The sequence below is a fragment of the Cervus canadensis genome, chromosome 26 (genome assembly GCF_019320065.1).
Source record: "Cervus canadensis isolate Bull #8, Minnesota chromosome 26, ASM1932006v1, whole genome shotgun sequence".
Taxonomy (NCBI): Eukaryota; Metazoa; Chordata; class Mammalia; order Artiodactyla; family Cervidae; genus Cervus; species Cervus canadensis.
In genome coordinates, this window is record NC_057411.1 from 35,450,251 (window position 1) to 35,460,809 (window position 10,559).

Below are 10,559 nucleotides of genomic sequence, written 5' to 3' on the forward strand. Positions count from 1 at the left end.
ATCTCAGTCAAGCCTTCAGAAGAAAGTGATGCAATTTAACCAGTTTATGCTCCTTTCCATTTAACCTGATTTGTAGAGGTTTCATTAAAAAAAAAAAAAAGACAACTATATATTTAATATTTCTGATGAAAGGGATTTCAGGTGGTTTGACAAAGTGATGTAAAGTTCATGGGACTGTGTATCAGGACAAATGAAGGTGGACTATATGTTGCTAAGGGTGGCTGTCAGGGGTGGGATTAAATGCTGACTTGGAAGTTTAAGAGACCTAGGTTCAAATCCTAGATCTCTCCCTTAATAGCTACCCCTAACCTTCAGATTTGTCTGTGAAATGGATATTACTGTCTCATAAGGTCAGATTGAGCATTAGATAAAATGACATGTATTTGTTGCTTAGTACAACATACAACCAATGTTGTATTGTACTTACCAATCTAAGTAAGACTATTACACCATTAGCCTTTTGAAAGGTTAAGTGCATTACCAAAGCCTTCTAAATAAGGACCAGTGTGGACTATCAATAATCATCTGATTTTTCTTGATAATCTCAAGGAAAAATTGAGTGGACTAATCAAGAGTTTAATAAGGAAGGAAAGACCTGCCTAGAGCTGAAACATCTGAGCCTGACTGTTGACAAAACAAAACTCTTACTTGGAGTCTAATCTGAAATTTCTCTTGAGAACAATAAACTTTTTAAAGGCACCTTCCTTCTTTTATAGTATCCATCATATTTCTACCTGTTAAGTCTTCTGATACTTTAAATGATCTACAGTATTTCCTCATGGTTTACCTCATCCCTAGCAAGTAAAAAATTTTACCACATCCTATCCTTTCCTTCCCCTAATCCTAAACACAGTAATGGCAATTTTGATCTTTTCTTCACCTGAAGTCTTTTTTCCTTCCATCACTCCTGAAGCCCTGGTAAATAATAAGATAGTTTGATTGGGGTTGGAAAATATTGATTTAGTACATCTTCTCTAAGACCCTTTCTGGAAGAAAAAATTTTTATAATTGAATGTTCCAAATATACCATCTTTTTTCAAAGTGAGAGGAGGCAGAATCTAGCCATAAATTCATTACTTCTAACCTTTGACCCCAAAGCTTCAAGCCATCCATATATCACACAGTGGAAAGTCAAAGTTCAGAGTCCCTTTAAATCATCCATAGCAGTTACTCTTCTAATAGTCTATTGAAAAGAGCCACCAATCTACTTTAAATGAAAGAAAAAGAAGTCCCTACTTACCACAGCCTTACTGCCATGCAGCTTCTGCAATGAAGCAGGAAAAAAAGCATGGAGAAAGGGAATGAGGGGACGCTGGGGCGGTGAGGTTTTCAGTTGTGAGGACAGTGGACATGGGCATTGCTTTAGGGAATCACATAATATTGCATTTTCCCCTAGTGTTTACCCAAGGCAGTGGTATCCAACTTGTGTCCTCTCTAGCTCACAGATGCTGTAAAGAGGTCGCCAAAAAGGCCCAGGGGAAGGCTAAAAGGGCTTCCCAGGTGGCACAATGGTAAAGAATCCCCCAGCCAATCCAGGAGATGCAGAGACACAGGTTCGATCCCTGGGTCAGGGAGATCCCCAGAGAAGGAAATGGCAACCGACTTGGCAGACGACAGGCCATGAGTTCACAAAGAGGTGGATACAGCTGAGTGACTGAACATTCATGCGTGCAAGTGTGTATACGTATATAGTGATTGGGCTTCCTGGGTGGCTCAGTGGTAAAGAATCTGCCTGCCAAGCAGGAAACTCAAGTTCAATCCCTGGGTCGGGAAGATCCCCTGGAGATGGGCATGGCAACCCACTCCAGTATTCTTGCCTGGAGAATCCCATGGACAGAGGAGCCTGGTGGGTTACAGTCCACGGGGTCACAAAGAGTTGGACACAACCGAGCGACTAAGCACACACAGGAAAAAATAGGAGTTCTATTTCTAAAAAATGTTTGCAAATCAGTGATAAAAGATTCCAGAGGATTATGTGCTTGCCTGAGTAGTCCAAAGATAAACAGAGAAAAACTATGTGTGACGGTCTTTGAAATACCTCTAGACATTGCTATACTTTGGCTATCAAACTTGATATGATAAAATCTTATAAGAATAGCTAACAAGTATCAAGTACTTATCACGTCCCCAGTACTATGCTAAGGGCCTCACATTGATGTCTCACAGCAACACAAAGAGGCAGGTTATATTACAGTCCCCACTGCACAACTAAGAAAATTTAGGCTCAGAGAGACTAAGCTCTGTCCAAGATTACACACCCAAAAGGAATTAACAGGGTGGGATAACTCTTGAGACAACCTCAAAATCTCAGTGGGTCAGGTCATATTCACACATCAAGACAATAAAGATGCTTGGTAGAGAATGGCTACCACTGGCTGATTCAGGGAACCAGGCTTCTTCAGTTCTGTGACACAGCCCTGAGAGCCCCAAGGTCCCCTGCTGGGTTTTCCTGTCTGGTCACCAGACAGATAGCAGAGAGCAGAGCCTTGCGTGGGAGGTTTTTAAGGGCCAGAGCCAGATGTGAGATGCACAATTTCTGCCCACATTCCTTTGGTCAGAGATCATCACATGGGTGTGTCCAGCTCAAAGGGAAACTGAGAAATGTAGTCTGGCTCTGAGCCCAGGAGGAAAGGGAAATTTGTTCTTGTCAGTCTCTACCACAATGATAGGGCCAAGATTCGAATTCAAGAGCCTTGAGTCTCCCAGAGCCCACAGAGGGATGAAATTAACTTCCTTGCAGCCATAAAATAAGAAGTGAGAAGAATGACCTCTAGGGCCATCACTTCTGATTCTGGATAATCCTTAAGAACATTGTATAGTAGATTCATTCATTTATTCATTCAACATTTATTGAACACTCATTAAATACCAAGTGGATATTCATTCATTTATTTATTCAAAATTTATTGACCACTGACTGTGTGTTAGGCCGTGGTTGGGGCAGCAACAAAAAATAAGACAGAAACAATCTGTGCCAACATGGAACTCACAACTAAAGGACTTGAATTGTATTTTTCATATAAGTCATTTTATTATTTTCTATCAAATCATGCAGCATCATGTGCTTTATGCACTTTCAGCCTCTTTTTTAGCTGGAATTTGTAAAAGATAAAGGAAAACACACATTTTCTATGTGGGAATATATATGGAAATTCATTTGAAAGGCAGGGACTTTACTGTGTTTGTCTCTGTCTTCCAGGACCTAAAACAGAAACTGGTGTATGAATAAACAGTAGTGTCATGGAAAAAAGCACTATCCTAGAAATCATGTGATTTAGGCTTTCTTTTCTTTTTTAAATATTTATTTACTTATTTATTTATTTGGCTGTGCCGGGTCTTAGTTGCAGCACACAGGATCTTTCATCTTCATTGCAGCATGCAAGCTCTTAGCTGCTCATGTGGGATCTAGTTCCCTCACCAGGGATTGAACCCAGGCCTGCTGCATTGGGAGTGCAGGGTCTTAACCACTGGACCACCAGGAAGTCCCTTTGTTCTTGTTCTGCTACTCACTTCATGTATAAGTGGGGCATTTTTGCTCACTGCACTTTAAATCAACACAGTTTCCCAGATCCCTTCCATCTCTAAAAGAGTAACTTGAACATTTTGAAGACAGGGGCTTCCCAGATGGCGCTAGTGGTAAGGAACCTGCCTGCCAAGGCAAGGGGTTCAATCCCTGAGTCGGGAAGATCCTCTGGGGAAGGGAATGGCAACCCACTCCAGTACTCTTGCCTGGAGAATCCCATGGACAGAGGAGCCTGGAGAATCCCATGGACAGAGGAGCCTGGAGGGCTACAGTCACGGGGTTGCAGAGTCAAACACAACTGAGCGACTGAGCAGAGCCTGGTGGAAGTTCTATGACGCTGAGGATCGGCAGAGGTAGGGTGTGCCTCTGGCTCTCCAGTTCCATGCAGAAATCACTCCAAACCTTCGCTCTTCAGTTTCTTCACTGGAAAATAAACAACTTTGGGTATTCAGAGTATCCTTTCAAATTCTAATATTCTGTTAGCATTTGTAATATTAACATTAGGCACCAGAAGATCAAGTTCCTGCTTCAATTTTATTTCTCATACTAAATCCTAATAAGGACCCCTAAAGATTTGAAAAAGGCAGGACTCCTTCCATGGATAGCAGGAGCAATTTCTCTTCCTACCTGATCCTTCTAAGTATTTTTTTTTTCCTTCAAATTCACAACCATCCTGGTTTCAACTGTTTGGCCTGGTTTTGAGCAACTCCCTATTTCAGCCCAGTTTACTCTGTTAATTCATTACTTATTATCACAGTACTCTAGACTCTCAGCTTCCCTCCCCCCAGATTAGAAGGCATGTCAGAGCAAGATGATAGTAATAGCCTAAACAATGAGGCAGTCTCTCTTAATATCCCCATTGATCATTATATCATATTTATTTAAGGTTTTAATCAAAATGGGGGGAAAATAGTCTTCATTATAAAGGAAACATTTTTCCTAATGTTCTGGAAATCAAGTGATTATGGACAGTCACAGCTCATAAAATGTTTAGCTTTATATCAGAATTTAATATGGCCTATTTATTGATAATGAGACCAGTGCTATTTGCAATATTGTTGGAGGGTTAATGAGACAGTATCTGCAGTGTATACGGGGACCCTGAAAGAAATGTTTTAGACGACACAAGATATAACCATGGTTGTTTTGCCAATACACAGGAGATGTAAACATTTATCCGAAAGTGTCCACAATTGTGAAAATAAATATAAATCACAAAACTAAGTTTCAATCATTTCCAAGAGGCACTAGGTAGAGAGAATTCCCTTGTAAAATAGAATCAACCCGAAGTCAGAATCAGATTGCTCGCAGCTTCTGTCCACAGGAATTGCTCGAACGTGGATGTTGATTTGGGCAGAGACAGGGTGCTAGAAACATTCTATAGTAAAGAATGAAGGATTAAAAGTCTCAGAGTCAAAGGTTCGTGAAGCCTTCATTCATTATTTAAAAACAAATCTCTTTAAAATGAAAGACTGCAATTCAAGCATTATTTGGTCCCAGCCTAATATTCTCCAGGTTCACTTTACTGGCTGCCTGTGAGCCTGAATGATGCTATTACTCTGAGCCTCACCATGACTGCACTGGCTCCAAGGCCCTGAGGGAAATGGAAAAGTCAACAGTAGTAAGCCCATCCCTCGAGCATCATTTTTTTCTCTAAGTACATAAATCCTGCAGAAACCAGTCCCCGCTTTTGTTATGCCTTCAAAGGCACAGACAACAGAGCCTTATTCTGCGAAACCTGGTAGAAAGACTTGGATCAGTTTCTAAATCAATAGTTTCCAAAGAGTGAGAACAAAAAGTGATCAATCAGGGAGTGGAAAAATGTATTAAAACCTTAACTTCTCTAAAAAATAATAGAAACTAGGCTTTACTAGTACTTGATATACAGATGGGGGCTTCCCTGGTGGCTCAGTGGTAAGGAATCGACCTGCAATGCAGGAGACACAGGAGACGCAGGCTCAATTCCTGGGTTGGGAAGATCCCCTGGAGGAGGGCAGGGCAACCCACTCCAGTATTCTTGCCTGGAGAATCCCATGGACAGAGGCGCCTGCAGGCATGATATATGGATGGTGATTAGTACAGGTATATGATACATTGAAAATGATTCAGAAGGGTAGGGGGAATATATAGTTAGGGAGTTTGAGATGGATATGTACACACTGCTATATTTAAAGTGGATAACCAACAAGGTCCCACTGTATAACTCTGCTCAATATTATGTAACAACCTAAATGGGAAAAGAACTTGAAAAAAAAATATATGTGTGTATAACCGAACCACTTTCTGTACATCTGAAACTAACACAAAATTGTTAATCAACTAGACTCCAACATAAAAAGTTTTAAAAAAAGAAAGAAAATGATGACATGCCTTGGAGGAATATCAGTCAAGGTCTCAGCAGGAAATAGAAGCTGTTTTTATGAACTGAAGAGAGTTTAAGGGAAGGATAGTTGACACCAGTTTGGGGCACTAAGGCTGAGTAAAAGCAAGAAGAAAGGACACATTCTTGAGAGGTAACTGCAGGGAGGAGTAAAAGGAGGGAATATACCAGAACCAAAGGGAGAGATATGCAGGAGGCCATGTGACAGGAGCTACAGCCTTCAAGAGAGGGAGCAGGCCAACCCACAGTCACCAAGCAGGATGTGAGCCAGGCAAAGAGTACCCTAACCTCATCTGCTCTTAACCCTCCATGCTTCCTGCCAAACCCACTGGAAGTCAAAGAACCAAAAAGCCCATTGATGTGGTTCATATGGACCAGTCTCTCCATGTAGCCTGGAAAGGTACCCAGAAGCCATCCCAAGAGGAGGTGCCCCAATTATTTGTACTAATAGGGTTACTCACTCATATAATCAAAAAGATTGGGGTATCATTGCTCTAAATAATTTCACTAGATACTAAGATTATATTCGAGGGCTTCCCTGGTGATCCAGTGGTGAAGAACCCACCGTGCAATGCAAGGGACACTGGTTCAATCCCTGGCCCAGGAAGATCCCACAGGCCACAGGGCAGCTAAGCCGGTGAGCCACCACGACTGAACCCTTGTGCCGCAGCTACTGAAGCCTGCTTGCCCCGGAGCCTGTGCTCTGCAGCAAGAGAAGCCACCACAATGAGAAGCCTGTGCACCACATCTGCAGAATAGACCCCACGCTCCACAACTAGAGACAGAGGACTGCAGCAACAAAGACCCAGTGCAGCCGAAGATAAATAAATAAACAACAACAACAAAAAGATTATGCCAGGAAAAAAAATATATGTTCTGTAGGCCCAGGCTGCCTGAATCTAGGCTCAGTGGCCCATAAATATTTCGGAAACTCTGTTCTGCCTAGGAGATGGGAAAGTACAGCACTGGGGCCATGTGTTTGCCATCTTCACTTTGGGTTATAAGGTCAATATTTACTTCACTGGATTTTTTCATTCATTCACTCTTTCATTCATTTATTTATTCATTGTCAGGCATTTCACAGGTGCTCAGAGTACAAAGATGAATTAGACATGATCCCTGGCCTCAAGATTCTGTAAGTTTGTAGAAGGAGACAGATATATAAATAATATGTAGAATAGTGTTGTAATCATGCCAAGAGAATCAGAGAGGGTTACAATGAGTTTACAAAGAAAAAAATGGTCAGTTCTACTGGAGGTTGGGAGAAGGTCAAGAATTGTTTCATGCAGGCATTCATTTGGGAAAATTGAGGGAGAAAATAAATAAAATATTTCAGGCCACGGAAACATTATGGGCAGCATGACTTGGTGAACTTGAGAAAGTGGAAATACTTCAGCACAGCTGAGACTCAGAGTGCGAAGTGGAGAAAGAACACAGCAAAACTGAAAACATAGCCAGGCCAAGACTGTAGAAAGCCTTGTTTGCCAGTCTGAAAAGTGGAACCTTTAATCCAAAATGCTTTTTCTATTGAGCTCTTATTTTGGGCAACTCTGCCTCAATGTATTTGGAGCAGGTACTTTGAAAAATTAAGAACTATTGGCTATAAGCCATCATAGAGAATCAATTGAAAAAGTCATTCTGAATCACAGTATCAATAGACACTCCCATTTTATAATGAAAGAACCAACATCAAACAACAATTTGTCCTAACTTTTGGATAGCTGTGAACACTGTTTCTTTCAGGATTTCTAGGCTACTTCAGGTAAACCATATGGTTAAAATAACCTCACTTGGTCATTAGATTTAAAATTTATATATTAACTAGCCATATCGATGGTTTTCAAATAGAGTCTAATTAAGACATGGCATCACATTAAAAAGAATGAAACAATGTAATTGCCACAACATAGATGGACCAAGAGATTGTCATATTCAGTGAAGTAAGACAGAGAAGGAGAAATATCATATGATGTCCCTTATATGTGGAATCTAAAAGGAAATGATACAAGTGAAGTTATTTACAAAACAGAAACAGACTCACAGGCTTCAAGAAAAAGCTTATGCCTGCTAGAGGGAAAGTGTAGGAGGAAGGGGTAGTTAGGGAGTTTGGCGTGGACATGTACACACTGCTGTATTTAAAATGGATAACGGACAAGGCCCTACTGTATAGCACGGAGAACTCTGCTCACTGTTACGTGGCAGCCTGGATGGGAAGGGAGTTTGAGGGAGAATGGATACACGTGTATGTATGGCTGAGTCCCTTTGCTATCCACCTGCAACTACCACAATATTGTTAATCAGCTGTACTCCAATATAACATAAAAAGTTGTTTTTTAAAGACATGGCATCAAACATCTTTTTCTTTCTTCTATGTTTTCTTAGTTATTAAAGTGCACTCCCATTAAAAGCTCTCAGTCTCACCACAAAGGGAGCGCTTTTCATAGATGTCAAATATTTTCACATGATTGAAGTCCTGATGGTCCACAATGGGTCCCAGTTAGTTGACCTATAGGGATGTGGGAGCATTGGCTTTGGCATGCTTTATTTCTGAAAACAGAACAGACTGATCCCCCACCTACTTATTCTTCTCCAAGGAATGCAGAGTGTAAAATCAGATCGTCATTGAATAGATTTTCAAAGAAGCTCTGAGCACTGGGAACACCTCTATTCACTAATTCAGGCAGCTCTTTGGATGCACAAATTCTCCTCAATGGCACATTGTAAGTTTCTTCCCATGATGATGACTGAGGTGTAAAGAAGTCAACGAATCAGCTGAAATTTATAAAGTTAGCAAAAGTGAAGCTGGAATTTGAATCCAGTCTGACTCCAGCAGATCAAACCCTGAGCCTTTGGAGTGGGGGCACTAACTCCAAGACCCTAGACTACCAGAGAACTAACCCTAGGGGGTATCAAATAGTGAGAACTTGCACAAAGGAAACCACTTGAATACAAGACCCGGCATCACCCAACCACCAGTAGCACCTTGTGCAGGACGCTTCATCTAAACAACAAACAAAGCAAAAATACAAATCCAAGTCACCGACAGGGTTACCATCTAACTCTGCCTTGCCCATCAGAGGAAAAACAAACAAATGGAAAACTCAACACAAATCTCACCCTATACAAAGCTTATATAAACCACCGGATCAACCTTAGGAGGAAAGAAACCAAAAGGAAGAAAGAGTTCAATCTTGAAGCCTTGGAAAAGGAAACCTCAAACACAATAAGTTAAAAAAAAAATAATGAAAAGACAGAGAAATACTACAGAAATGAAGGAACAAACTAGAAACACAGAAGTCCAAATAAATGAAGAGGAAATAGACAAACTACCTGAAAAAGAATTCAGAGTAATGATACTAAAGATAATCAAAAACCTTGAAAACAAAATGGAGAAAATGCAAGAATCAATTAACAAAGGCCTAGAAGAATTAAAGAATAAACATACACAGACAAACAACACAATTACTGAAATTAAAAATACTCCAGAAGAAATCAACAGCAGAATATCTGAAGCAGAAGAACAAATCAGTGAGCTAGAACATAAAATGGTGGAAATAACTTCTGAAGAGCAGAATAAAGTGAAAAGAATGAAAAGAACTGAGGACAGTCTCAGAGACCTTTGGGACAATATCAAACCCACCAATATTCAAATTATAGGGGTCCCAGAAGAAGAAGAGAAAAAGAAAGGGTACGAGAAATTTTTTGAAGAGATTGTAGTTGAAAGTTTCTCCAACATGGAAAAGCAAATAGTCAATGAAGTCCAAGAGGTGCAAAGAGTTCCACATAGGAAAAACCCAAGGAGAAAGATGCCAAGACACATACCAATCAAACTAACAAAGGCTAATACAGAGAGGATATTAAAAGCAGCAAGGGAGAAGCAACAAGTAACATACAAGGGAAACCCCATACGTTTAATAGCTGATCTTTCAGCAGAAACTCTGCAGGCCAGAAGGGAATGGCAGGATATATTTGAAGTACTGAAAGGGAAAAATCTACAACCAAGATTATTGTACCCAGCAAGGATCTCATTCAAAATTGATGGAGAAATCAAAAGCTTTTCAGACAAGCAGAAGTTAAGAGAATTCAGTACCACAAAACCAGCTTTACAACAAATGTTAAAGGGACTTATATAGTCAAGAAATACAAGAGATGAAAAAAGATCTACAAAATTAACCCCAAACAATTAAGAAAATGGCAATAGGAACATATATATCAATAATTACTTTAAATGTAAATGGATTAAATGCTCCAAACAAATGACACAGACTGGCTGAATGGATACAAAAACAAGACCCATACATATGCTGTCTACAAGAAACCCACTTCAGACCTCAAGACATATATAGACTGGAAGTGAGAGAATGGAAAAATATATTCCATGCAAATGGGAAGCAAAAGAAAGCTGGAGTAGCAATCCTCATATCAGACAAAATAGACCTTGAAATAAAGAATATTACAAGAGATAAAGAAGGACAGTTCAGTTCAGTTCAGTCACTGTCATGTCTGACTCTTTGCAACCCCATGAACTGTAGCACGCCAGGCCTCCCTGTCCATCACCAACTCCCAGAGTTTACCCAAACTCATGTCCATTGAGTTGGTGATACCATCCAACCATCTCATCCTCTGTCATCCCCACACTACATAAAAATCAGGGGA